The 23231-nt window shown below is 48.9% G+C and overlaps 1 long non-coding RNA gene across 5 annotated transcripts in view; it reads right to left on the reverse strand.

The window, feature by feature from the left end:
* LOC146049645 (uncharacterized) overlaps positions 1-23231 on the reverse strand; it is a 210844-nt gene that overhangs the window by 31111 nt on the left and 156502 nt on the right. For all 5 annotated transcript variants that reach the window (XR_014466169.1, XR_014466166.1, XR_014466167.1 and 2 more), the window contains 2 exons: positions 21152-21252; positions 13816-13932 (listed from right to left, as the gene is read on the reverse strand). This is a non-coding gene — a long non-coding RNA (uncharacterized LOC146049645). The remainder of the gene's footprint in view (positions 1-13815; positions 13933-21151; positions 21253-23231) is intronic.

Genomic DNA, 23231 nt, shown 5'->3' on the forward strand with positions numbered 1-23231 from the left:
AAAGTGGTTGGGATTGGTAAATCAGGTTCAAATGGACATGGTACATTATTAATCACTGACCCATGTGACACAGGCTGACTCCATGGTACACTTATGGTGGTTCTGTATGGTAATCACTGGGTTCTGGTCTGGTACTATCAGGCTCTTTCAGAGGTTCTTAGAGGCCCAAAGAAACACACATTTTTGAGGTCCCCACCATCGTATTCTTAAACAAAAATAATAATAACATTTGTAATGTTAAATTGATTTGAATGCTTAACTTTAATAAAATGTACATATAAATTCTGTATACATATACTGATGTAGTGGATTATTGGTGATTTCAAGTTCTAGTTTAGACACTAGGGGTGACATTCTATGCTCTGCGATTAGCGCGATTTTGCGGTAATTAGACCACAAAATGGCGCTATCGCATTTTCCCATTAAATCGCCGATTTAATGGGATGCGCACAGGGGCTGAAATCACATATTTTGTGCGTAAAGGTCTGGTGAATAAAAATGCGAGATTAATTCGCATTTTTATCGCATCCAGATGTTTGCGCACAGAAAAGTATACAAGTCGCTTATTTAATGCTATGCGCATTTGCACATCGCATTATTTAAGTGACTAATTATCGCACTTATTTCAGACCTGGGTCTGTTAGGTGAATTAGGCAGAACCCTGCACAGATCGCAATGTTCTGTGCAGGGTTCTGCTTTAAAAAGTAAAATAAATGGTTAAATAAAAAAAAAACGAGCGCGGGGTCCCCCGCCCGAGTGTAACCAGCCCCGGGCTCACTGAGCCGGTGCTGGTGACATAAAATCAGGGTCCCCGACAAATAGGGGTCCCCTTGATTTTATGAAACCAGCACCAGACTCAAGGTCCGGCGCTGGTTCCCAAAATACGGGGGACAAAGTGACTAGGGTCCCCCGTATTTTAAGAACCAGCACCGGACACAACCAGCCAGCAGGGTAATGCCACAGCCGGGGGGAGACTTTTTATACAAGTCCCCCCGGCCAAAGCATTAACCCCCTGGCTGGTCAGCATGGGCAGGGGTCCTGGGGAAGTGGGGACCCCCCCAATGAAGGGGTCCCCCCCCTCCAGGACTTACCAGCCCATGCTGATAGTCCGGGGCTGTCCTCCATGCCCCTGGGCTGTGGGCATGGAGCTGATGCTTTGTGTAAAAAAAAGAATGTAAACTATTGTTTTACACTGGCGAACTATCAGTCCCAGCAAGCCTACCCCGCATGCTGGGACTTGGGGAACCCCAAGTCCCAGCATGCGGGGCATTAAAGGGCCCGCTGGCACTTGTAGTTCTGCAGTGTAAAAAATAGTGCACAAAATCACACTGACACCCTGTGAAATAAAACTTTAATACACACAAAACACACTGATACTTACCTACCTTGAGCCCGTAGGTCGGTCCCTGGATCCTGGATTCGTCCTCCGGGGCTCCAGGGCAGAAGAGTCCGGTTCCGGGGCCTTGGTCCTGGTTCCGGGGCTGGTCCTGGAGTTCCGGGGCTCCTGGCGTGAAGAATCTGGGGTCCGGGATCCGTGGTAGTCCAGAGGGATACCTAAGGAGGAAAATCCTACTCACCTGCTCCCCGGCGGCGACCTCCGGTGACAGCGCTGCTCCCGAATGGTACCCGGCTTCAAGGAGTTTCCTCTTCGCCGTCTCTGAACAGAATGATTTCTCGGCCAATCAGGAGCCGAGAAAGTCGGCTCCTGATTGGCCAGAAATCATTCTGAATATAGACGCCGACGGAGTAACATCTCTGCTCTGGATGCGCTGAGATGTTACTCCGTCGGCGTCTATATTCAGAATGATTTCTGGCCAATCAGGAGCCGACTTTCTCGGCTCCTGATTGGCCAGAAATCATTCTGAATATAGACGCCGACGGAGTAACATCTCAGCGCATCCAGAGCAGAGATGTTACTCCGTCGGCGTCTATATTCAGAATGATTTCTGGCCAATCAGGAGCCGACTTTCTCGGCTCCTGATTGGCCGAGAAATCATTCTGTTCAGAGACGGCGAAGAGGAAACATCTCAGCGCCGGACCAACTCCTTGAAGCCGGGTACCAGTCTGGAGTAGCGCTGTCACCGGAGGTCGCCGCCGGGGAGCAGGTGAGTTGGATTTTCCTCCTTAGGTACCCCTCTGGACTACCACGGATCCCGGACCCCGGATTCTTCACGCCAGGAGCCCCGGAACTCCAGGACCAGCCCCGGAACCAGGACCAAGGCCCCGGAACCGGACTCTTCTGCCCTGGAGCCCCGGAGGACGAATCCAGGATCCAGGGACCGACCTACGGGCTCAAGGTAGGTAAGTATCAGTGTGTTTTGTGTGTATTAAAGTTTTATTTCACAGGATGTCAGTGTGATTTTGTGCACTATTTTTTACACTGCAGAACTACAAGTGCCAGCGGGCCCTTTAATGCCCCGCATGCTGGGACTTGTGGTTCCCCAAGTCCCAGCATGCGGGGTAGGCTTGCTGGGACTGATAGTTCGCCAGTGTAAAACAATAGTTTACATTCTTTTTTTTACACAAAGCATCAGCTCCATGCCCACAGCCCAGGGGCATGGAGGACAGCCCCGGACTATCAGCATGGGCTGGTAAGTCCTGGAGGGGGGGGACCCCTTCATTGGGGGGGTCCCCACTTCCCCAGGACCCCTGCCCATGCTGACCAGCCAGGGGGTTAATGCTTTGGCCGGGGGGACTTGTATAAAAAGTCTCCCCCCGGCTGTGGCATTACCCTGCTGGCTGGTTGTGTCCGGTGCTGGTTCTTAAAATACGGGGGACCCCTAGTCACTTTGTCCCCCGTATTTTGGGAACCAGCGCCGGACCTTGAGTCTGGTGCTGGTTTCATAAAATCAAGGGGACCCCTATTTTTCGGGGGACCCTGATTTTATGTCACCAGCACCGGCTCAGTGAGCCCGGGGCGGGTTACACTTGGGCGGGGGACCCCGCGCTCGGTTCTTTTTTTTACACCTTGCGCTGTCCTGCAAATGTGCGATTTTCACACATGAAAATCGCACATTTTCAGGACTAAAAACAGCGCACCACATCGCCGCAAATCGCCCCTATTCGCACTTTTCAGCCTCCAATGCGCATCACATTAAATATGCGCATTTAGGCTGAAAAATGCGAATTGAAAATAAGCAATTTGCGGCGATATGGTGTGCGAATTAAACATGCGCATTTAGCGCATAGCATAGAATGTCACCCTAGGGGCCAAATGTAATAGGGTGAGAGTTTCAGAAAGTGAGAGATTTTGGGAGAGTTTTCCCATGTTTTTTAAAGCAGCAATCAATTATATGGCAAAATCAACCTGGCTTTGCAGTGTAATTGATTGCTGCTTTAAAAAACATGGGAAAACTCTCCCAAAATCTCTCACTTTCTGAAACTCTCACCCTATTACATTTGGCCCCAGGTATTCATCAAGTTGCCAAAAAATAGACAAATATAAAAATAAAAAAAACCTCATAAAAATAACTCTAGAAATAAGGATTTCCAGTTAGAGGCACGAAGAATACCCATGCCATCCCATCCACACGCATACTATATCTGGTAGGAACTGGCTATTATTGCTCTGTAATGTTATCTTTCTAACAAACGATAATACCCCTTTCACACCAGAAAATGAAGGGAACCACCCAGGAATTCGGCCCAGGGATCATGCCCGGGTTGGCCCCTTTCACACCAGAAAAGTCTCTGCATTTTCTGGTGTGGGAAGGAGGCAGAGAGGAGGCCAGCAGGAGGCAGGGGTAGTTGGGATGGTGGCGGAGGCCGGTGAATAGTACTCACCCTGGGTTGCTGGTCCTCGGTGCAGGCCGGTGATCCACACAGGTCAGACAGCAGGTGCAGATGACGCAGCTCTCCGGCGGGAGTTAGGGCACCGGAGAGCTGCATCATCTTCATCCGCCGCCTGTGTGGATCCCCAGCCTGACCATCCGCACCATGGACCAGTAACCAGGGTTAGTACCCAGTACCTCTTTCAAAACGGCCAGGACTTCGGGTTGAACCCGTGAACAACCCTGCTTGGTTGAAATCCTGGCAAATTTTACCGGGAAATTAGGCTGGTGTGAAAGGGGTATTACAAAAACTCACTTAAAATATAACCTTAAAATATAACCTTGATATTCTGCCTCTCATCACTGACAAATCATAATTATGAGGTTGTTGATATTCTGCCATCGAAAAAACGGTTCCGCAGTGTCCCGGTACGTACAAAGCGCATGCTAAACAGTTTTTTTCCAACTGCTGTTTGTATGCTGAATGATAAACACTGAAATGGGAAATGTTTTTGTTGATTTTTTTTGGGCAGGTACTTGTGTGTAATTTTTTGTTGACAGTGCATTGTTGTAGTGTAAACAATAAAGTACCGTATTTTTCGGACCATAAGACGCACCTGACCATAAGACGCACCTAGTTTTTGGGGAGGAAAACCGGGGGAAAAATATTCTGAACCACAGTGCTCAGGTACAGTCGCTGAAACCCAATGCCCTGGCATAGCACTATAAAATAATAGTGGACAGTGGTTCTACAGCAAGTGTGGTATTATACATAGATTCATGAGATGTGAAGCCCCAACAATAACCACATGCAGCAACTGTGTGGCTGCTGCAGCCCCTCCTATACACACAGTGTCTGCAGATGCCTGGAGGAACAGCAGTATAACAAATTGTGTCAGAATACCATTTATTTATCAATGTGTCCTGTGGTATGTCATATACATATGTACATCTGCACATTAGGGGCGCTTGGATAATTGTTGGTATATTGGAGGGATGCAGAGTGGGGTAGAGGTGGTTTCCACCCTGCTGGGGCTGCAGCTTGGAGAGTGGGGTAGGGGTGTGGGGGTGGGGAGAAGGTGAAACTCAGTTTCGTGGGTAAGGGAGAAGGGTACTGCCCTGTTACCGAGTCAATGGCTTGGCGGGCAGTCACAGGTTGGTGGTGCAGGGGGCTGGCATCCCGTCCCAGTACACCTCTAACCTGTGTAGACAGTGGCTTCCCTCCGGTCCTCCTCGAAGTGATGCTGGTCCTTGAAGTACTCCTGGTTTGGTCTGTGTGCGGCAGAATCTCAAACCCGGCTCCACAGTGCCGACAGCGGGGGTGACTTCCGGGTGTTCGGGGTCACGTGATCCTTCTACCCGGTGTCGCTTCCTCCACCAGCTGTGTGGGCTCAACTCCCGACTGGAGGAGACTGGGTCTTCCTTGCGTGGCGTGTGTGTGTGAGAGCAATGTTCTGTCACTGCACATATCTCGCTCCAGCTGTCCACATTCGGTCCATAAGACGCACATAGTTTTTCTCCCACATTTTGTGGGTGAAAAAGTGCGTCTTATGGTCCGAAAAATACGGTATTCTATTCCGAATGTGATTGCTGTAACTCAATTTGCTGATCAGCAATTGCTTTGAACATGTTATTTATTAATAATAGTTATTTAACAATTATCTAGTAATTATAGCTACAATATAAAGGTACTGTATATCTTTTCAGACGATTCTACGCAGACCGTTTTTGTGGAGAGGCTGCGTTCCGAGCGACTAAGAAGATCTCGTCAGGAAACCCGAGACGAAACATCTCAGAGGGAGAACAGAGCCCGAAGCCGTTCACCCATTTTTATCCCTGGTCCCAGGGAACTTCATCCAGCCTCTGATCCTCCAGCTGAACATCATCAGAATTACGCAGACATCGTAGAAGAGATCAGCCGGCAGAATCCATCAGACTCCGTGGAAGTGATCAACAGGGAGTATTTCAATGACAGAATGTTGGAGATGCACGAGCAGAACCCAGAGTCAACCATCTTTGTTGAGACCAACGAGCAAGACCTCCTGTCGTCTGAAGTGGTGTTCATCAGTGGGCTTAACCAACCAGCCATGATTGTAGAGGTCAACGGACAGAATCTCCTGGCCATGGAGGTAGACATCGACAGTCGTAACCCCGAATACATGCTGATACATCTCAACAGGGAGAATGTCGCACCCTTGGATTTGGAGATCAGCGCATTTTCATCGTGCACTATTGCTGAGGATGAAGAGCCGCAATCCTGCGTGATCTGTATTATGGAGTTCCAAAATGGAGAGCGGGTGACAGTTCTGCCCTGTGGCCACAGATTTCATCCGAGCTGCATCTACGTGTGGACGGACTCAAATCCCAGCTGTCCTGTGTGCCGCAGACAGTCCACTCGGAGGCCGGTCCTGTGTCGTATCTCCTGAATACACGAGAACATGAAGATCTTCTCCACCGTACATCGTGGTAATTCCTTCTATCTCTCTCCTCACAGGTGTTATCCCATTTTGGGTTTTCTTCTCTCTCCTCTTTTCTTTACACTCTTTTCTGCATTCCGCATCATCACAACCGCTCTATCCCATCCCATCAGCTTTCAGCTGCCTCTATTACACTCCACCCACACTCCTGCGGCCTAGGGCTGACGCGACTTGGGAGCATTTTGCCACTCGTCACCGTTAGCGGTGAGGGTCCCGAGGGATTTTCCCTGTTATCTCCTGAATACACGGTGACACTATTGGCTCGTGTTCTCCGTGCAGATTTATCAGGAATTTCAGGTTTTCACCTCGGGCCAAGTCGTGTCACCCCCTCCTCCCCCCTCACTTGGCATTAGTCAGATTGGTAATTATTTTTACTGCACTCCACCCACACTCCTGCGGCCTAAGGCTGACACGACTTGGGAGCATTTTGCCACTCGTCACCGTTAGTGGTGAGGGTCCCGAGGGATTTTCCCTGTTATCTCCTGAATACACGGTGACACTATTGGCTCGTGTTCTCCGTGCAGGTTTATCAGGATTGTCAGGTTTTTACCTCGGGCTAAGTCGTCTCACCCCCTCCTACCCCCTAACTTAGCACTAGTCATGTTAGTATTTGTTTTTACTACACTCCACACACACTCCTGCGGCCATTTTGGGTTTTCTTCTCGCTCCTATTTTCTTTACACTCTTTTCTGCATTCCGCACCATCACAACCGCTCTATCCCATCCCATCAGCTTACAGCTGCCTCTATTAAACCCCAACCACACTCCTGCGGCCTAGGGCTGACACGACTTGGGAGCATTTTGCCACTCGTCACCGTTAGCGGTGAGGGTCCCGAGGGATTTTCCCTGTTATCTCCTGAATACACGGTGACACTATTGGCTCGTGTTCTCCGTGCAGGTTTATCAGGAATTTCAGGTTTTCACCTCGGGCCAAGTCGTGTCACCCCCTCCTCCCCCCTCACTTGGCATTAATCAGATTGGTAATTATTTTTACTGCACTCCACCCACACTCCTGCGGCCTAAGGCTGACACGACTTGGGAGCATTTTGCCACTCGTCACCGTTAGTGGTGAGGGTCCCGAGGGATTTTCCCTGTTATCTCCTGAATACACGGTGACACTATTGGCTCGTGTTCTCCGTGCAGGTTTATCAGGATTGTCAGGTTTTTACCTCGGGCTAAGTCGTCTCACCCCCTCCTACCCCCTAACTTAGCACTAGTCATGTTAGTATTTGTTTTTACTACACTCCACACACACTCCTGCGGCCATTTTGGGTTTTCTTCTCGCTCCTATTTTCTTTACACTCTTTTCTGCATTCCGCACCATCACAACCGCTCTATCCCATCCCATCAGCTTACAGCTGCCTCTATTAAACCCCAACCACACTCCTGCGGCCTAGGGCTGACACGACTTGGGAGCATTTTGCCACTCGTCACCGTTAGCGGTGAGGGTCCCGAGGGATTTTCCCTGTTATCTCCTGAATACACGGTGACACTATTGGCTTGTGTTCTCCGTGCAGGTTTATCAGGAATTTCAGGTTTTCACCTCGGGCCAAGTCGTGTCACCCCCTCCTCCCCCATCACTTGGCATTAGTCAGATTGGTAATTATTTTTACTGCACTCCACCCACACTCCTGCGGCCTAAGGCTGACACGACTTGGGAGCATTTTGCCACTCGTCACCGTTAGTGGTGAGGGTCCCGAGGGATTTTCCCTGGTATCTCCTGAATACACGGTGACACTATTGGCTCGTGTTCTCCGTGCAGGTTTATCAGGAATTTCAGGTTTTCACCTCGGGCCAAGTCGTCTCACCCCCCCCCCCCCTCACTTGGCATTAGTCAGATTGGTAATTATTTTTACTGCACTCCACCCACACTCCTGCGGCCTAAGGCTGACACGACTTGGGAGCATTGTCGACCGGTCAGCTGCTCCATGACCTTGTTATTATAGTGTTATACTGCTTGATCGTCAGGGGCGGCTCCTTCAACGATCTGCTTCCCCTCTTTCTACACCACATTACGAATAGACAAGACTTGGGAGCATTTGCCACTCGTCACCGTTAGCGGTGAGGGTCCCGAGGGATTTTCCCTGTTTTCTCCTGAATACATGGTGACACTATTGGCTCGTGTTATCCGTGCAGTTTTTTCAGGTTTTTCAGGTTTTCACCTCGGGCCAAGTCATCCCACCCCCTTACTCCCTTGGCATTAGTCAGGTTGTTATTTCGATAGTTCTGGAGAAATTTTGATTCTAGGCTAGCTAGGGGCTGCCTCTTTTAGCCTGGATTCCCCACCCACCCTAGCCCAATTTTTTTTCTTTTTTCTTGCCTGTTGGGGTTGGTCAACCTCTCTGTGGCGGGAAATAACGTCAGTCCAGTGGCTAATGCGCTGCTTTATGGAGGTGCGCTCTCTTTTCAGGGTGTAGTATGACTGCCCAACAATCGGGATCCCGACAGTCAGTATACCGACATCGGAATCCCGACTTCCAGTGCTCTGACAGGAGGGTGAGCGCAAAGAAGCCCCTTGTGGGCTCGGTGACTGGCTTCGCTCGCCAAAGGTTCTATTTTCCCTCTATGGGGGTCATGGCACAAGGGAAAATAGCCCCTGTCAGTCGGGATCACCCTTTTCAGAGCACCGGCAGTCGCAATTCCTATGTCGGTGCACTTACTGTTGGGATCCCGATTGCCAGGTAGTTGTCCGGTACCCCTCTTTCCAATAGACTGATCTAGTCTGACCTACCCTACTGGGGGTCAGGGCCACTGACTGTCTAGCTGGCCTACTATGGTGTATTGGGGGGAGAGTTTGGGAATTAACACTTTCTATTGGCTAATGGCCAGTTGGCTTAGTTGAGTGCATGTCGTGGACATCGGATCAGCATAGACGTAATGTCACTAGTAAACTGGCCGTTCTTTCTCTCTGCCAACATAGTTATTTAAAATATTACAAAATAAAAAGGTTGACTGATTTTAATGGCATTACTGTTGTCCGTGTCATTATTTTAGAGAAGTAAGATTTCATATCCACTAGCAAATATGGTTAGAGCAAAATATGTTTATTGAGAATTATGTAAGATAATAAACAAAATTGCAGTACAGCAGAGTAATATAGTCCACATCATCATATAATTTGACATAGGTTGTACTGACAAAGGAGACATAGAAAGAGGGAGGAAAAGAAAGAAAAATAGAGAGTAAGGTTAACGGTGTTACGGTTCTGTAGGTGGTCAGAAGACCTGCTCCCTGACTCTGTTGCCCCAGCCTGACGTCCACAAGATACGTGCGGAGCTAGTCTTCTCCTGTACCCGTCTCGGCTGAAGGGCGAATTATGTCCGCCCCACTCCGCTACAGGCAGGTTTTATGTTCAGGACAACGTATCTGAGGAGGCAGACCAGCAGCAAAAGGACCTCTAACTAAACCTGACGTGCAGGACTGAGACCCCTACAGGGATGGCAACAATGCCCAAATGGTGTAATATAATAAAATATAAATGGCAACAATGCTCAACGATGGAATATAATGAATACAATACTGCAAAGCACAAGGGTAACTGGCAGGGTGCACCCCTGGCTTATCTGCAACGAATGCTGACAGCAGGTTCAGGCTAGGACACTGCAGGCTGGATGAAGCAGGTACTGCGGACTGAGGTGACCAAGGACCAGGTACACGCAGACTGAGGCACAAACAAACCTGGCACACAGGACGCTGGATACAAGGTGCTGGGACCGGGAACACTCTGGAAACGAGGGCTGGCAGCAGGTTCTGGCAAGGACACTGCAGGTACTGAGGACTGAGGCACAAATGAAGCTGGCACACAGGACGCTGTACACAAGGTGCTGGGACCGGGAAGACTCTGGAGCACAACATAGAGGGAATACACGGCAGGATACACAAAGCTATCAGTAAGCTATAACCGGCCGTGACTGCATGCTGAGAACCTCACTAAATCACCTTGCATGCAGCCACACCCAAGCAGCAGGGAATGCAAGAAACTGAGGAAGCTGGATCCACAAAACCCGGAGTACAGATCCAGGGAAAACATACAAACTGCAAACAGAATATGAAAAACTGCACATTTACACCGATCAGCTGGAGGCGGAGCCTGGAGATACATTAACTTGGGCAAATTATAACTAAGGTAGTGGGGATGAGATAGACTCTAGTGCCGTCTCATACATGGAGGAGTCTTTAAAGGTTATCCATGTAGCCCAAGTATCTCTGCAGCGGAAGACACTATATCCTCCATGTCCACACACATCTATTCTATGGAACCACTCTTTGCTTGTTGGGGGAGAGGAAGATCGCCAGGGTACAGGAATAACTGCCTTTGCTGCATTGTTTAAATGGCATAAGAGGGATTTTTTATATCTTGGGACAGATCCAGACGAATAATGAAACAGCCAAAACAGGGGACCCGAAGGAACCTTTTCACCAAGTATCGTTGTAGAAATAGAGATGTCACTATTCCAGTAAGGTTGTATTGAGGGGCAGTCCCACCAGATGTGGAGGTGGTCTCCGGGAGCCTAAGGAACAACGCCAACATATATTGGGTATGCCCAGCCCCATTTTTGATATAGTATCAGGACATCTATACCACGAGAATATTTTATATTGAGTCTCCACCACCAGTATGCTGGGGGAGCAAGCATGGGCAAGTTGGAGGATTTTTCCCCAATTGGCATCTGTTAAGTCACTCCTCTGGTCTTTGTCCGACTTTTTAGTAAAGCAGGGGAGATCACGACTAGCATCGTCTAACAAGATGTTATAGATCTTGGATATAGGGTGACAAGAAGCAAATATGGTTAATGTGTGAGGTCACACTCAATGTCACATCTGCCGACAGGAAGTTTCATTAATAATATTACCCCATCCAGCCCATACTAATATAATAACATAATGCTAGAATCCCCTAATATCTGTCAAATCCACTTCATTTTTGGAAGTTAATACCTAATGTTATCATCAGGTGACATAAAAAGCATCAGGTGACATTTTAAATACTTTAGCAGGATCCGATGGGTCGGAATGACAAAACCAAAATCTAGTCCAGGCATTCGCAACCACGGTCCTCAAGGCACACCAACAGTGCAGGTTTTGTAGATATCCAGGCTTGAGCACAGGTGACTTAATTAGTATCTGAGGGATTCTGATTAAACCATCTGTGCTGAAGCCTGGATATCACTAAAACCTGCACTGTTGGTGTGCCTTGAGGACCGTGGTTGGGAATGCCTGATCTAGTCTAATGCAGGGGTAGCCAACTCCAGTCCTCAAGAGCTACCAACAGTGCGTGTTTTCCAGGTTTCCTCATAGAATCACAAATGAAGTAATTAGCTCCACCTATGGATCTTTTAAAATGTGTCATTGAGTAATGAGTGCAGCTGTGCACAAGCTAGGTGCTCTGAAAAATGTGAATTGTTGGTAGCTATTGAGGACTGGAGTTGGCTACCCCTGGTCTAGCGTGTACGCACAATGCTGATGATGTGCACTCACACGACTTGTCAGCAATGTAACATGGACCCTGCTCCCCCACCACCGCTCATCGCGGCTGGCATTGGCAAGTGTGTATGCACTAGCCGATGCTAGCACCCCATCGGTGATGCTGATCAGCCTGTCCTGTACTTACTGAAGCAGCCACATAAAGCTGCTCAGCATGTACTGTACTTACTGTAGCAGTCACATAAAGCTGATCAGCCTGTCCTGTACTTACTGTAGCAGTCACAAAGCTGCTCAGCATATGCTGTACTTACTGTAGCAGTCACATAAAGCTGTTCAGCGTCTGCTGTACTTACTGTAGCAGTCACATAAAGCTGCTCAGCATGTGCTGTGCTTACTGTAGCAGTCACATAAAGCTGCTCAGTGTGTACTGTACTTACTGTAGCAGTCACATAAAGCTGCTTAGCGTGTCCTGTACTTACTGTAGCAGTCACATAAAGCTGCTCAGCGTGTCCTGTACTTACTGTAGCAGTCACATAGGGGGTTATTCTAGTCCATTCTTTCTGACAAAATCCTTCTTAGATGGACAAAACCATGTGCACTGCGGGTGGGGCAGATGTAACTTGTGCAGAGAGAATTAGATTTGGGTGGGGTTTTTTTTCAAAGCGAGATCTATATTGAAGACTAAAATCATGCAGTCAGTATTTTCCCTGCACAGAAACAAAATAACTCACACAAATCTAATTCTCTCTGCACATGTTACATCTGCCCCCCTGCAGTGCACATGGTTTTGTCCATCTAAGAAGGATTTTGTCAGAAAGAATGAACTAGAATAAACCCCATAAAGAGATAGCAAGAAGGGAAAAAACAACTGAAAATGTGGACTATTAAATAACTCAGTAATATGTATATTGTCACCGGAAGATTGGGTGTAAATGTAACTCATCCGCGGCAAACTGCTCACTTCCATATGGTAATGCGGGAGTATCCCGTGTACACTAACAATCCACACGTGAAAGTCTATCCCGCCCACTGCAGTCATCATTAGTATCTGGGCTTGGCCCCACTTCGCACTGGGTACAGAAGATACTTCTGAAGCAGGCATCCGGTTTCCGTCTGAAAGCTACTATGAAGGAAGAAGCCGGCATACGCATCCACAGTACGGAGCAGTTCCGGGCATCGCATGGTGCCACCCAGGCACTACCCAGAATCCATAATACAGACAGTGTGTCCCGTAATTGTAAGAGTTTACACATGTCATCCAACGTGGGTCAAGGCCGTAACAAACATGTAACAAGAGTGTAATGTGATTACAAGAACATATGGTTACAAACAGCGTCCCTTTAACTCGTACAAGAGAAGTTCCTGTAATACATATGCAAACTTTATGCAATCATTGTCCTGACTGGCTGATTATCAGAGGATCCGGCCAATGAGTGCATAGTGGGTAGCTGCAACCAATCGGCCTGTCGGGCAAGAGACAATTTCCAACATTCCAAAATGACCGCCCATCCTTTCACCAGTTCTGTCACAGGGGAGGCACGGGGAAATGCTCTCTCTACAGGGAAGGAACCCGGATCATGTGGCCATACACTACTATCTCATAGCGTATATCTGCTGGTTTCAGGCGGTCCGATAAAAGGTCTGCTGGTCTGACAGACATTGCATAGTGTATGCCCAGCATAAGACGGGTATGGGTCATAGGGTCAACAGGTCGACACAATCATTAGGTTGACAATAGGGAAGTGAACAGGGAGAAGGTCCTAATGCAAGCATGTCCAAACTATGTCCCTCCAGCTGTTGTGTCCCATCATGCCTTGCCTCAGTTTTGCTTTTAGGGAATGTTAAACTATTGCAAGGCATGCTGGGATGTGTAGTTTCACAACAGCTGGAGGGCCATAGTTTGGACATGCCTGTCCTAATGAATGAACCATTCTCTGTAGAGTAATAAAGACCTGGTAATATTACAGTCCCACACTCGCTGTCCCTTCCCAGTGATATCTGGGCCTCTTCGCAGTCCGTGGCTCCGTGAGAAAGGGACAGCAAGTGTGTAGTATAAGGAGGACAGTAACTTCTCTTTATTGCAGTTGATATTTGGGCCGAATAGTAACACTTGGCTCAAACAAAACGTCTACACAAGTACCTACCTCGGGAGGTTTGGAACAGATGCGGACATCACCACAGCAGAAGGGGAGGAAGGTGTCAAGGGCTGCGGAGATTCTGGGGCTCTTGGAACCCTTCCCATCCGGTACCGGATGCCCATACTGTTCATCAAGGAGACATACACAAACACATGAGTATATAACTATATTAGTAACACTGACTAATGTGGTAGCTCAACATCCTAAATAAAAATGGGATATTTTTGCCCTGAGGTAACGTACTCATGGGCCTAATATGTTCCTCTGTAATGCAACCAAGCACATAATGGACACATTAAATACAGTCATTGATCTTTATTGGATATACATCTTGATTACCAATGGCATTTCAGGATAAGTGTAAAAGAGTAAAATCACTGAATGTTTTATGAACATCGCTTGGCTATGTCTGGTATATCAGCCACATGCACGTTCCCCAGTTTCAGCTAACCAATGTGTACCCAGCATAATATCACTAGTGTTCCTTCTAAGCTTATTTTACAGGGTGCTGCACCCTGCCCGTTTTTAAAACCTCAAAATGCTCCCTGCCCTTTTTGTGTGTGGCACTGTGCGCCCTTACGCTGCCCCCCACCGCGCTGACGTGCCACTGAGAACTTCGGTGTGTGCCATCATGTGTAATGGGTATTACGGTGTGTGCCATAATGTGTAAGAAGCATTATGGTGTGTGGTGTAATGTGTAAGAGGCATTACAGTGTGTGTGCCATAATGTGTGTTGTCATTATGACATAATATGTAATGGACATAGCTCAGTATGACAATGTGTAATGGGTATTAGGGTGTGTGGTATAATGTGTAATGGGCATTATGGTGTGTGGTATAATGTGTAATTGGTATTACGGTGTGTGGTATAATGTGTAATTGGTATTACGGTGTGTGGTATAATGTGTAATGGGCATTGTGGTGTTTGGTATAATGTGTAAGAAGCATTACAGTGTATGCCATAATGTGTAGTTGTCATTATGACAGAAAATGGAATGGGTATAGCACAGTATGACAATGTGTAATGGTTATTACGGTGTGTGGTATAATGTGTAATGGGCATTATGGTGTGTGGTATAATGTGTAATGGGTATTACGTTGTGTGGTATAAAGTGTAGTTGTCATTATTACAGAATATGTAATGGACATAGCTCAGTATGACAATGGGTAATGGACATTATCGTGTGTGGTATAATGAGTAATGGGCATTATGGTGTTGTGGTATAATGTTTAATGGGCATTATGGTGTGTGTGTGTGTGTGTGTGTGGTATAATGTGTAATGGGTATTATAGTGTGTGGTATAATGTGTTGTCATTGCGACAGAATATGTAATGGCCATAGCAGAGTATGACAATGTGTAATGGGCATAATTCTTATAATTTTTTCTGTTTCTGATATAAATTTCTAGTATAAAATGTGCTCTTTCGATTGAAAAAAGTGCTCAGCCTGGTGGTCAGCGCCCTGCCCTATAAAAATCAGAGTGTTGGGAATTGCCAGCAGCCACTTTACGGTATACGGTCATATTGTCGACATCACTTAGGTCAACAGTCAATAGGTCGACAACATTGGGTCGACAGGTGGCAAGGTCGACAGGTGTCTAGGCCGACATCAGTGAAGGTCGACAGGTGTCAATGTCGACATGGGACAATGTCGACATGGGTTTAGGTCGACGCAGTGTTAGGTCAACATGGGTTAGGTCGACATGTTTTTTACGGGTTTTTGAGCCGACATGTGCCGACAGGCGGTATTTCATGCCCTACCATGCACTAGGGTGTGGTGGGAGAATAAAATAGTGTGCCGAGCGCAGCGTGGCACCGTACCGAAGCATTGTGAGCGTAGTGAGCGATGCGAGGAGCTTTCGGTTGACTTCCAACTGTGTCCATGTTGACTGTGTCGACATTCGGGTAAAAAATAAACAGTAAAAAAAAACCATGTCGACCTTCTGACCTGTCAACCTAAACCCGTGTTGACATTGACACCTGTGTGTCACCAACGGTGTCGACCTAATGACTGTCGACCTAAGTGGTGTTGACAATACGATCCACACTCCCACTTTACGGTGGGGCCAATGCAGACCCGTTCGGTCTGATCCAAATTTGGATCCTTTACGATGATGGGGGTCTGTGCATGCACTGCATATACACTGCATATACACAGCGGTGGTATGGCCAGCAGTCACAGTAATGTATACAGAGAGGGGTATGGCCAGCAGTCACAGTAATGTATACACAGAGGGGTATGGCCAGCAGTCACAGTAACGTATACACAGTGGGGGTATAGCCAGCAGTCACAGTAACGTATACACAGAGGGGTATGGCCAGCAGTCACAGTAACGTATACACAGTGGGGGTATATCCAGCAGTCACAGTAACCTATACACAGTGGGGGTATATCCAGCAGTCACAGTAACGTATACACAGTGGGGGTATAGACAGCAGTCACACTAACGTATACACAGAGGGGTATGGCCAGCAGTCAAAGTAACGTATACACAGTGGGGGTATAGCCAGCAGTCACAGTAACGTATACACAGTGGGGGTATAGCCAGCAGTCACAGTAACGTATACACAGAGGGGTATGGCCAGCAGTCACAGTAATGTATACACAGTGGGGGTATAGCCAGCAGTCACAGTAACGTATACACAGAGGGGTATGGCCAGCAGTCACAGTAACGTATACACAGTGGGGGTAGAGCCAGCAGTCACAGTAACGTATACACAGTGGGGGTATAGCCAGCAGTCACAGTAACGTATACACAGAGGGGTATGGACAGCAGTCACAGTAATGTATACACAGTGGAGGTATAGCCAGCAGTCACAGTAACGTATACACAGAGGGGTATGACCAACAGTCACAGTAACGTCTACACAGTGGGGGTATAGCCAGCATTCACATTAATGTATACACAGAGGGGTATGACCAGCAGTCACAGTAACGTATACACAGTGGAGTATGGCCAGTAGTCACAGTATGCACAGGAGTCCAGCAGGAAAAAAAACAATTACAGCAGAGAGCGCAGCGGAGCATGCAGAGCGCAGGCTTCCATCCAATATAATGGCGCAGAGCCGCGGTCGCACCGCATTCTGTGGGATGCAATTCTCGGGAGAATCCAAGGCCGGGAAGATGGCACTCATTTCGGGATCTTAGTCTGGCGGAAACGCCCATTGTTCGGAGCATCTCTTTTATTTGATATGTTTATTTGGTCCCATCACACACAATGGTGGCCCCCACCGTAATGCCCATCACACATGATAACCCACACTGTAATGCCCATCACACATGATGGCCCCCACCGTAATGCCTATCACACATGATGGTCCCCACTGTAATGCCCATCAGACACGATGACCCACACTGTAATGCCCATCACACACAATGGTGGCCCCCACCGTAATGCCCATCACACATGATGGCCCCCACCGTAATGCCTATCACACATGATGGTCCCCACTGTAATGCCCATCACACATGATGACCCACACTGTTATGCCCATCACACATGATGGCCTCCACCGTAATGCCCATCGCACATGATGGTGGCCCACACTGTAAAGCCCATCAGACACGATGACCCACACTGTAATGTCTTTCACACATGATGGCCCACACTGTAATGCCCATCACACATGATGACCCACACTGTTATGCCCATCACACATGATGGCCTCCACCGTAATGCCCATCGCACATGATGGTGGCCCACACTGTAAAGCCCATCACACATGATGACCCACACTGTAATGCCCATCGCACATGATGACCCACACTGTAATGCCTATCACACATGATAGCTTACACTGTAATGCCCATCGCACATGATGGTCCCCACTGTAATGTCTATCACACACGATGGTGGCCCACACTGTAATGCCCATCGCACATGATGGTGGTCCACACTGTAATGCCCATCGCACATGATGGTGGTCCACACTGTAATGCCCATCGCACATGATGGCCCCCACTGTAATGCCCATCACACACGATGACCCACACTGTAATGCCCATCGCACATGATGACCCACACTGTAATGCCCATCGCACATAATGGTGGTCCACACTGTAATGCCCATCGCACATGATGGCCCCCACTGTAATGCCCATCACACATGATGACCCACACTGTAATGCCCATCGCACATGATGACCTACACTGTAATGCCCATCACACATGATGACCCACACTGTAATGCCTATCACACACGATGACCCACACTGTAATGCCCATCACACATGATGACCCACCCTGTAATACCCATCACACATGATGACCCACACTGTAATGCCCATCACACACGATGGTGGCCCACACTGTAATGCCCATCGCACATGATGGTCCCCACTGTAATGTCTATCACACACGATGGTGGCCCACACTGTAATGCCCATCGCACATGATGGTGGTCCACACTGTAATGCCCATCGCACATGATGGTGGTCCACACTGTAATGCCCATCGCACATGATGGCCCCCACTGTAATGCCCATCACACATGATGACCCACACTGTAATGCCCATCGCACATGATGACCCACACTGTAATGCCCATCACACATGATGGCCCCCACCATAATGCCCATCACACACGATGACCCACACCGTAATGCCCATCACACACGATGACCCACACTGTAATGCCCATCGCACATGATGACCCACACTGTAATGCCCATCGCACATAATGGTGGTCCACACTGTAATGCCCATCGCACATGATGGCCCCCACTGTAATGCCCATCACACATGATGACCCACACTGTAATGCCCATCGCACATGATGACCTACACTGTAATGCCCATCACACATGATGACCCACACTGTAATGCCTATCACACACGATGACCCACCCTGTAATACCCATCACACATGATGACCCACCCTGTAATACCCATCACACATGATGACCCACACTGTAATGCCCATCACACACGATGGTGGCCCACACTGTAATGCCCATCGCACATGACGACCCAGACTGTAATGCCTATCGCACATGATGACCCACACTGTAATGCCCATCACACATGATGACCCACACTGTAATGCCCATCACACATGATGACCCACACTGTAATGCCCATCGTACACGATGACCCACACCTCAACAGCGACTACATATGATGGCACATAAGAGCCTCTTACCTACATGCTCATTGCCAGGGGTTTCTTACTCAATGCCAAAGGTTTCATGCATGGTTGCCAATAAAGTTTCATGCATGGTTGCCAATAAGGTTTCATGCTCGTTGCCCAGGTATTATATCCTCGTTACCCAGAATGGGAAAAGCAACGCCAGCAAGCCCTCCTGTCTGTGGAGGCTTAGCCGGCGGGAAGAGCTGACTGACAGCCACTGCTAGCAGAGAGCAGCTTAGCGTTCTGCCAGTGCAGTGGGGCGGGGGGGCTGGCTGCACTTTAAAGAGCTGGCATGCCGCTCTCTTCTCAGGACTTCAGCAGTGGTAACAGCATGGGGGGGGCGGTGGCTGCACCTGTAACAACAGACACACCGCTTTCAGCAGAGAGTTCATCAGCATTTCAGTGCACGCAGGGGGGCTGATGAGAACGGGATGTCAGCGCACCAGGGGGGCAGTGGAAGGCGCAAAGTCCCACACACAAAAAGGGCAGGAACACTCATTTCTGTGTCCTACGGATGACAGGAGGAGGGTGACATGGTCAGATGTATCCGCCTTCACCGCAGGTCTCAACAAGAGGACTAGCGCAGGTGTTCACCCAACTTGAATAACTGCAGCTCTTAAGGCCCCCATCTGTCAGGGTGGGGAATCGCTTGTGGTACCCCGTCAACTCACCCGGCAGCTGCTACGTTCAGTTCACAATTATTTCTACCCATGCATGTTGCCCCTTCTTTATATAAACACCTCTTTCTTCACTGTCATGAAAACTCTTCACTACTGTAAAACCGCAGCTCACCGTTACCAATTCTAAACAGTCTCTTGTTACAGTACATCTTCTGTTGTGACACCTGTCAGTATCACACTGACCCCATGGGTTAATAAACTGCTTTATGTTCTACCCTGATACTAGTAAATCCCCTAAACTCCAATACTGCTCTAAAACAGTCATATTTATTGTGGGTTTTATTACTGTTTTAATTCAGCTCATCCTGGAAAAGGATTTGTGGCACTGAAAAAACCTCTGCGAGTATTTATAACAGTGTCTTGAGAATAAAACATTAATCTGGTTTAGCAAAGGAAGAGTCATGTTAATAGTTCTCAATTTATAGCGGCATAATAAAGAGGATATAAATAATTAGAGGGGACATGTGGGTGTTAGCCGGATCCAGGTCTAGATTTCTAAACCATACAGGTGTATTCAATGCGGGCGGCAAGGGGTGTTTGTAGGGCGAGGGGTGTTTGTTTGGCGAGGATGGCTTTTCCAACCCCCCTCGCCGAACTCAATGCTTTGGAGAAATCCAGATCCCCTTAAACAGTGAATTTCCCCACGAATGCAGTGAGACCGCTCCATTTTGTGGCAAGCCCCGCCGTTTTGATGGCCACACTCGCCGTTTCCACCTCGCCTCAGGGAACTGGCGAGGTGGAAACGGCGCATGAAGGGGAGAGAGTTGAATAATCTGACGGCGAGCTATCGGCACTCAGGGCTGCCGACAGGGGGGTGCCCTGGGTACAGCTGTCCCGGGCCCAGGCCTCTGGAGGGGCCCGGGCAGCTGCCCAAAGCGGTGGCACACCACCTCCCCCTCCCGGCCCCCCAGCCAGGCATGCACAGTGCAGCCTGCAGAGCACCGAGCCTAGGACACAGAGGGGCTCAGCACTCTGCAGGCTGCACGTTGCAGAGTGCACACTGCGCCCCGGACCTGACCTGAGTCTGACCGAAAGTGGAGGCTGAAGAAGCGATGCCGCGTGATGGTAAGTAATGGGGTAGGCAGGCTGCGCGGGGTTTTGTCTGTGCGGACGGACGGTAATGTAGGGCGCTGTGCCACTGTAGGTCAGTCCCGGGCCCCAACAATTCTAATGGCAGCCCTGTCGGCACTGCTTAATGTATAGCTCGCTGTCAGGGGCTCGCTGCCCGCATTGAATACACCCCATAAAGTCAGCAGTGAGGGTTTAACATCAAATTGTGGTGATATTGGGCAAGATGTACTAAGCCTTGAAAAGCTATAAAATGGAGAGTACTAAACAACCAGCCAATTAGCTCCTACATGTCATTTTTCTAACCCAGCCTGTGACATGTCAGGTAGGAGCTGATTGGCTGGTGGTTTATCACTCCCCATTTTATCAAACTTAGTACATCTGGCCCATTGATATATTTTTTACATAGGAAAAAGTCATTGCATTTGTGTTTAGATAAAATAATGACACACCAACAAACTTACCCTTCCTTTACCACCGATAAGCTGATCTCTCATCTAAGCGGGACAATTATTGGGACCAACTACCAGATGTGCACCACAGATCTTTAATGTGTCTGATTTTCCTGAAAGAAGATAATATTTTTACATATCTTAAAAGGTGTCATGTCCTGATGGAAATGTTTGTATACATATACACACACACACACACGATCCGGGACTGCTCTTACGTCAGGCCTGAGGGCACAAGCAGGCAGACTGAAGCAAGGACGCACAAGCTAGGTGCTTGTAGGCAGGTAGTAAGATGACGGGGGAAGACGCGGCGCATCGCCTCCATCTTCTCTTCTCTCCTCCGCGGCCACTCCCAGAATGCCATGCGGTGCTCATTGGAGGAGGGGGAAAGGCTGATCAGAGAGACGGAATACATACAGATCATATACATGCAATGGAGAAGCTGTCCTTACCCAGTCTGACAGGCTCAGGGGAGATCCCCCCCTGTCCAGGCTGCAGTCCTGCCGGGAACGCTTACATCAGCCACCTCCTGGGCATTGCAACCTTACTCCACGCAGCCAGCAGCACTAGCACAGTGGTGGTCATGCGAGGCGACCTCCCTCCGCTCTCTCCCTACGACTGGCAATGAACAGCTGCCTTTGCATGAAAGATTTTCCACGCTTAACAGTTAAGTGTCTGTAGACCCCAGCCACCCTCTAGTCCTGCTGGCAGCCTCTGCTGCTCAGGGGCGGGCTGGGCCGGGGGGCAGGATGCCATATGCCCCCCGGGCAACTCTGCCATCTAGTGTACAAGGCCAGTTGGCCACCTCTTTTGTAAGAAGTACCCTGGTGGTCCAGCGGTTTCTGTACCTGCGGCTGCGATCGGACGGTCACCGGAGGCACAACCCACTATGCAGGGCTATATACACAGTGTAGAAAGGCTGCCAATGCGCGGCCGTATCACAGACTGCTAGTAGTAACTGTGGATCTTCAGGGCTACGGAAGCCCTATAGGTCCCTAGTTATTACCAAGCTGTGTGATAGGCAGCCTTACACATTGTGTGGACGGAGACTGTCTCAGCCTGTGAGTGTGTGTCGGAGCTGGGCTGACACTCAGCAGCCTGTCCAAGCAAGGACAGCAGCAGGCAGCACCGACTGTAAGGTTCCCCCTTCTAATTAAGGCCCCCAGCTCAGTCAGCTTCCTGCCCGGGCTCTGCAGTAGCCCCGCCCCCAACTCTCTTCCTGTGTCTTCTACTAATCTCCTCCGCACAGGATGGAGAAGGCTGGACCTGTGATCAACTGCACATCATAATAAAAAGGTAGTCCCTGGACCCTGATCCCTGGTCTTTCTGTACCTTTCCCCTGCTGTAGTTTCAATATATCCCCTGTGGTCTCTCCCACTATCTCGCTCTTCCCTGCTGTCCCTCTCACTAACTCCCCTGTGGTCTCTCTCACTCTCTCCATCTACTCTGCTGTCTCCTTCATTATCTCTCCTGCTGTCTCTCTCACTAACTCCCCTGTGCTGTCTATTTAACTGTATCCCTAATGGTCTCTTTCACAAACTCTCCTGCGGTCTCTCTTCCTCTCCCCTTCTGTCTCTTTTACTATATCCACAGCTGTCTCTTTTGCTATCTCCCCTGCTGTCTTAATCTCTCCCTCTCCCCTGCTGTCTCTTTCACTCTTTCCCCATGGTCTATCTCCCTATCTTTCACCCTATGCTCTTTCTCTCTATTTCTCTCCCCTCGTTCTCACGCTATCTCCCCCTCCCCATATGCTATATCTCTCCAGTGCTCTCTCTCTTGCTGTAGCATTCTCCACTGAGCACTCTCTCACTACATCACTCTTCCCTGCGTGCTCTCTTGCTCTCCCTTGCACTCTCTTTTGCTATCTCCCCCTCCACTGTGCTCCCTCACGCTATCTCTTTCCCCATTGCACTCTCTCTCGCTATCTATTTCTCTCCCACATGTGCTTTTCCCTTTTGGGCGGGCTCCTCCCACAGCGCTGCTGTGAGAGGATTTGAAATGGATCCATCACAGGAAGCCCTGTGGCTGCCTGGGTCTCCAGGGGGACGTCCAGGCAATGTCGGGGATCGCAAAAGGCAGCTCTTATCAGGAG

Source organism: Crinia signifera, chromosome 12 (assembly GCF_055691185.1).
Source record: "Crinia signifera chromosome 12, ASM5569118v1, whole genome shotgun sequence".
NCBI lineage: Eukaryota > Metazoa > Chordata > Amphibia > Anura > Myobatrachidae > Crinia > Crinia signifera.